Source organism: Hyperolius riggenbachi, chromosome 1 (assembly GCF_040937935.1).
Source record: "Hyperolius riggenbachi isolate aHypRig1 chromosome 1, aHypRig1.pri, whole genome shotgun sequence".
Lineage (NCBI taxonomy): Eukaryota > Metazoa > Chordata > Amphibia > Anura > Hyperoliidae > Hyperolius > Hyperolius riggenbachi.
Window position 1 is genome coordinate 605,493,321 of NC_090646.1, and position 6,000 is coordinate 605,499,320.

General features: G+C 42.6%; 1 long non-coding RNA gene across 1 annotated transcript in view; it reads right to left on the minus strand.

Annotated features, from left to right (window-relative positions):
• Nucleotides 1-4,362, minus strand: part of LOC137559001 (uncharacterized) — a 66,121-nt gene extending 61,759 nt beyond the window's left edge. Inside the window, exon 1 of the long non-coding RNA XR_011029748.1 lies at nucleotides 4,211-4,362. This is a non-coding gene — a long non-coding RNA (uncharacterized lncRNA). The remainder of the gene's footprint in view (nucleotides 1-4,210) is intronic.
• Nucleotides 4,363-6,000: the final 1,638 nt, after the last annotated feature.

A 6,000-nucleotide genomic window follows, 5' to 3' on the forward strand; every position in this document is an offset into this window, starting at 1 on the left:
TCTGATGCAGATTTTCCCATAGGCATTCATTGGAGTCAGTTTTTCTGCATCCATTCTGCATCCAATCTGCGTGTAGTGTAAACAGGCCCTTAAGCCAAACGACTTCCAACAAAGTCATGCTATGATCCCTCTGGAGGAGCCTCTTGCACTGGCCATGCATGTCACTTCCTCTTCCTGCTTCATTCAGTGATGCACTTCTCTAACAGAGAAGACAGGGGTGACCCAAAAGTTATAACATAGCCAAGATGGCAGCTGTGATTTTTAAATTGAAATCGAATGAGAACTATTTTGTGTAGAACGGCGATTCAGGCATCAAATGAAAGAGGAGAGCACAGTCCCTTTAAAGCAAACCTGAACTGAAAAATAAAAGTGAAAATAAACATACACATGTCATACTTACCTCCAATCTCTCCAATACCTCCGTCAATCTTTCTCCTTTCCTGCATTCTGTTTGGCCACTGTGATCAATTGAATTCTCCATCCTCCTTTTAGAAATGGTGATGACCTTCTAACAGCATTCTGATCAGAATTTAGCAGTTAACTAGTAATATTGCTAGAGCCATAAAGAACCATGGACATTACCTTGCGCATCAGTTGTCCTTTCAGTTATAACTGACAGCAACTGATATAGTTTCTGTCAGGTAAGGCTTTCAGCTTCCTGAGAGACAAGTCTGCCAAGATCTTGTCAGAATTGGATGGAAGCATTTGTAAGAAGAAAATTGCGAGGTTCTGAGAGGAACTGATGTTGAGATAAGTATTTAATATTTATTTGTAGGTGCATCATGTGTTTCTTTTAAATACCTTCACTTGGTTCAGGTTCATGTTAAAGGTTAAAGTAGGAATTGTGATGGTGGATACTTACAGCTGCAATAATAATGTGGTAGTCATTTCTTAACTTCAGTGCCCATAGTTTAATATACAGGTCCTTCTAAAAAAATTAGCATATTGTGATAAAGTTCATTATTTTCTGTAATGTACTGCTAAACATTAAACGTTCATACAGTGGTGTGAAAAACTATTTGCCCCCTTCCTGATTTCTTATTCTTTTGCATGTTTGTCACACTTAAATGTTTCTGTTCATCAAAAACCGTTAACCATTAGTTAAAGATAACATAATTGAACACAAAATGCAGTTTTAAATGATGGTTTTTATTATTTAGTGAGAAAAAAAACTCAAAACCTACATGGCCCTGTGTGAAAAAGAAATTGCCCCCTGAACTTAATAACTGGTTGGGCCACCCTTAGCAGCAATAACTGCAATCACGCGTTTGCGATAACTTGCAACAAGTCTTTTACAGCGCTCTGGAGAAATTTTGGCCCACTCATCTTTGCAGAATTGTTGTAATTCAGCTTTATTTGAGGGTTTTCTAGCATGAACTGCCTTTTAAGGTCATGCCACAACATCTCAATAGGATTCAGGTCAGGGCTTTGACTAGGCCACTCCAAAGTCTTCATTTTGTTTTTCTTCAGCCATTCAGAGGTGGATTTGCTGGTGTCTTTTGGGTCATTGTCCTGCTGCAGCACCCAAGATCGCTTCAGCTTGAGTTGACGAACAGATGTCCGGACATTCTCCTTCAGAATTTTTTGGTAGACAGTAGAATTCATGGTTCCATCTATCACAGCAAGCCTTCCAGGTCCTGAAGCAGCAAAACAACCCCAGACCATCACACTACCACCACCATATTTTACTGTTGGTATGATGTTCTTTTGCTGAAATGCTGTGTTACTTTTACGACAGATTAAACAGGACACGCACCTTCCAAAAAGTTCAACTTTTGTCTCGGTGGTCCACAAGGTATTTTCCCACAAGTCTTGGCAATCATTGAGATGTTTTTTAGGCAAAATTGAGACGAGCCTTAATGTTCTTTTTGCTTAAAAGTGGTTTGCGCCTTGGATATCTGCCATGCAGGCCGTTTTTGCCCAGTCTCTATCTTATGGTGGAATTGTAAACACTGACCTTAATTGAGGCAAGTGAGGCCTGCAGTTCTTTAGATGTTGTCCTGGGGTCTTTTGTGGCCTCTCGGATGAGTTTTCTCTGCGCTCTTGGGGTAAGTTTGGTCGGCCAGCCACTCCTGGGAAGGTTCATCACTGTTCCATGTTTTTGCCATTTGTGGATAATGGCTCTCACTGTGGTTCGCTGGAGTCCCAAAGCTTTAGAAAGGGCTTTATAACCTTTACCAGACTGATAGATCTCAATTACAGTACTTTTGTTCTCATTTCTTCCTGAATTTCTTTGGATCTTGGCATGATGTCTAGCTTTTGAGGTGCTTTTGGTCTACTTCTCTGTGTCAGATAGCTCCTATTTAAGTGATTTCTTGATTGAAACAGGTGTGGCGGTAATCAGGCCTGGGGGTGACTACAGAAATTGAACTCAGATGTGATAAACCACAGTTAAGTTATTTTTTAACAAGGGGGGCAATCACTTTTTCACACAGGGCCATGTAGGTTTTGAGTTTTTTTTCCTCAATAAATAATAAAAACCATCATTTAAAACTGCATTTTGTGTTCAATTATGTTATCTTTGACTAATAGTTAACGGTTTTTGATGAGCAGAAACATTTAAGTGTGACAAACATGCAAAAGAATAAGAAATCAGGAAGGGGGCAAATAGTTTTTCACACCACTGTATATTTTAGATTCATTACACACAACTGAAGTAGTCCAAGCCTTTTATTGTTTTAATATTGATGATTTTGGCATACAGCTCATGAAAACCCCAAATTCCTATCTCAAAAAATTAGCATATCATGAAAAGGTTCTCTAAACGAGCTATTAACCTGATCATCTGAATCAACTAATTAACTCTAAACACCTGCAAAAGATTCCTGAGGCTTTTAAAAACTCCCAGCCTGGTTCATTATTTAAAACCGCAATCATGGGTAAGACTGACGACCTGACTGCTGTCCAGAAGGCCATCATTGACACCCTCAAGCAAGAGGGTAAGACACAGAAAGAAATTTCTGAATGAATAGGCTGTTCCCAGAGTGCTGTATCAAGGCACCTCAGTGGGAAGTCTGTGGGAAGGAAAAAGTGTGGCAGAAAACGCTGCACAACGAGAAGGGGTGACCGGACCCTGAGGAAGATTGTGGAGAAGGAACGATTCCAGACCTTGGGGGACCTGTGGAAGCAGTGGACTAAGTCTGGAGTAGAAACATCCAGAGCCACTGTGTACAGGCGTGAACTACTTCAGTTGTGTGTAATAAATCTAAAATATATGAAAGTCTAATGTTTATCAGTACATTACAGAAAATAATGAACTTTATCACAATATGCTAATTTTTTGAGAAGGACCTGTATATGACTGTATAGGGTTGCTTTCCCTCTGCTGTTATGGTTGATTTTTGGCTATGACCATCCCCTCCCTGCTTATAATTTTGGTCAGAGGGCTTCCTGTAGAAGTCTTGAAGTGTGAATTTGTGAAAATAAGCTCACAATAGGTTACAATTTTGCATCTAATGGTTGCTTTTGCATAGAAATTTTGCATTCATGTATCTTAGCATGTTCAGTCGTCATTCTTCACTATTTGTGCATTATACAAACTATACAAATTGCACACCAGTACTCTGACTCTCAATGAAATGAAATGAAATTCATGCGCTCATCCCTACTAAATAGCATGGATATACTGTACATTGTCATCTTGCCTGTGTGAGGAGTGAAGGATGATATCAAAGCAGAGAGAGAGAATTGTGAGAATAAAGAAAGTGACCCTAGCACTCAGGGGCGTAACTCAGGGGGGCCCAGAAGCCGCAGGGGGCGACGTGAGGGGAGAACCTTCATTTCCCTGTCCTGAGAGATTGACAACTAAAGGCACAGAGAGAGAAAACTTTCTGCTCTCTGCACAATTTGTTCTAATGACTGCATCTTCTCAGCCACTGATAAGGAATAATACAAGGTTTTGTAGACAAAGATCTGCAGACAGTCCCTATTCAGTGTCCAGCAAGGTCTTGTGTACATTGGTTCTCAGTTAAGCTGTGTAGAATTAGCAAAGGGGGGAGGGGGCCCCATCAAAAGTTTTGCAGAAGAGGCCAGTGATTTCAAGTTACTCCCTTGCTAGCACTAGTGGTAATGTGAACCTTAATACAGAGTATTTAATAAAAGTTGTTTTTTTATCAATAGTTGTCCTTTAATACTAACAGCACACTTCTCATTTTTAATCCTGTGAAACTTTTACATGATAACATAATGGGGAGTTGTCACCTTTCTTTACCTCAGAGAGTTTTCCCATCATGCCCTGTTGTTGTAAACGTGCATCTGTTGCTGGAGCGCCAAGGACAACTCAGGCCCCAGCGTCAAGCGGCAAATACAATCTGATCTCCACGGTAATGAGTAATGGACAGGGTCGGAGCATTCAGCTGTTCTGTTACAGGTGGCATCTAGACAGGGTGAGAGGTGACTTGAGTTGATTAACATATTTTAGCATTTAAAGGGGCAGTACTGCAGAGATAACACAGAATGTAGCATTTTAGGTTAATGTTGCACTGTAGTCACTGTTTCACATTTCATGGCAGTTTTTCTGAATAATATACATCTAGTGACCTATTAGACATATACATGTGAATGAAATATAGCTGATTAGTGTAATGAAACGCGGAAAAGCCGCGACCTCTCAAGGTGAGGCGGCTGTTTCCGCGTCCAGCAGGACGCCACAACGCGGAAAAAACGCTGCATGCCGCTCAGGGACAGCGGCGGAATCCGCATTGGGAACGGCGGAATCCGCATTGGAGGCGGCTCCCGCACTTGGTTCACTAGATACATTGCAAGACAGTACTGGTGTGGCTGGGACTGATAGTCCACCAAGATTCAGACTTACACGCGCGCGAACACAGAGGCAGAGTTTAAATAGCAGTTAGAAGGGAGTCGGCTGATCAGCTGGGTCAGCTGACAAATTCCACTGCTCCCATTGGACCAGCAATTAGGGAGGTCCTGGAAAGGTCCTAGAGTATAAATACTGCTGGTTGTTCACTTGCTCTTTGTCTGGCGTGCGATCACATATGTGGGAGCACCCAGATCCGTAGTCAGATCCGCAAGTGTGCCGGGACCAGCTGGAGCTGTAATCCTACACTTAGCTAGATTCTGTTGATAGCTAAAGTACTAGTTTGATTGTGATTATCTGTTATGACTTTTGCCTGCCTTGACTATCCTCCTGAACTCTGATCTTGTACCTCGATATTTCTGATACTCTGTTGCCGAACCCCGGCTCGTTCCTTGACTCTGCTTCTGCCTCCTGATTTTGTACCCCGATATATCTGATACCCTGTTGCTGAACCCTGCCTGTACTTTGACTCCGCCTTTGCCTCCTGATCTTGTACTTTATCTGTCCGTGTGTACGACCTGGCTTGTCCGACCTCGAGAACCGACCTTACCGTTAGAGGCGGTTCCTCGCTCTGTTAGCGATCCTTCCTCCTGAGGGTCACTTTCAGATATACCTTCCTACTGTCAGTCTGACTCCTCCCGTCTTGGAGAGCTCAGGTCTGCGGAAGGAATCTGTGCAGTACTCCTTGCTGCATTGAGGCCTTGTCCTCTAAGTGTTACTGTTGCACCAAACACTACTCTCTACTCAGGCGAACAGAGGTTAGTTTGTATATCGGATTATCGGTGAGACTGCAGATCACTTATAATCTGGTATATATCTGTATTTCCGGTGATACTGCAGATCACCGGTAATCAGATACTCTCTGCGCCCACCGATCGTTACAGAACGCCAGACCAAAAAATGCAGATGGACGCACACACTGACCGTCTGGGCGCACTTGCCACTTCGGTGGAAAACATCAACCAAGTGCTGGGTAGCCACAAGACTATGATTGATGTCCTTTCAGGCTCTGTGCGAACCCTCCAGACGTCAGTTGATTCAGTGCGATCCCCTCCTAGTGATGACATACGTATGCCCGTACCAGACAAATTTTCCGGCCACAAGTCTGACTTCCGGAATTTTAAGAGTAGAGTGTTATCTTATTTCGAGTTGAGACCCCGATCCTCGGGGACTGAGACCCAACG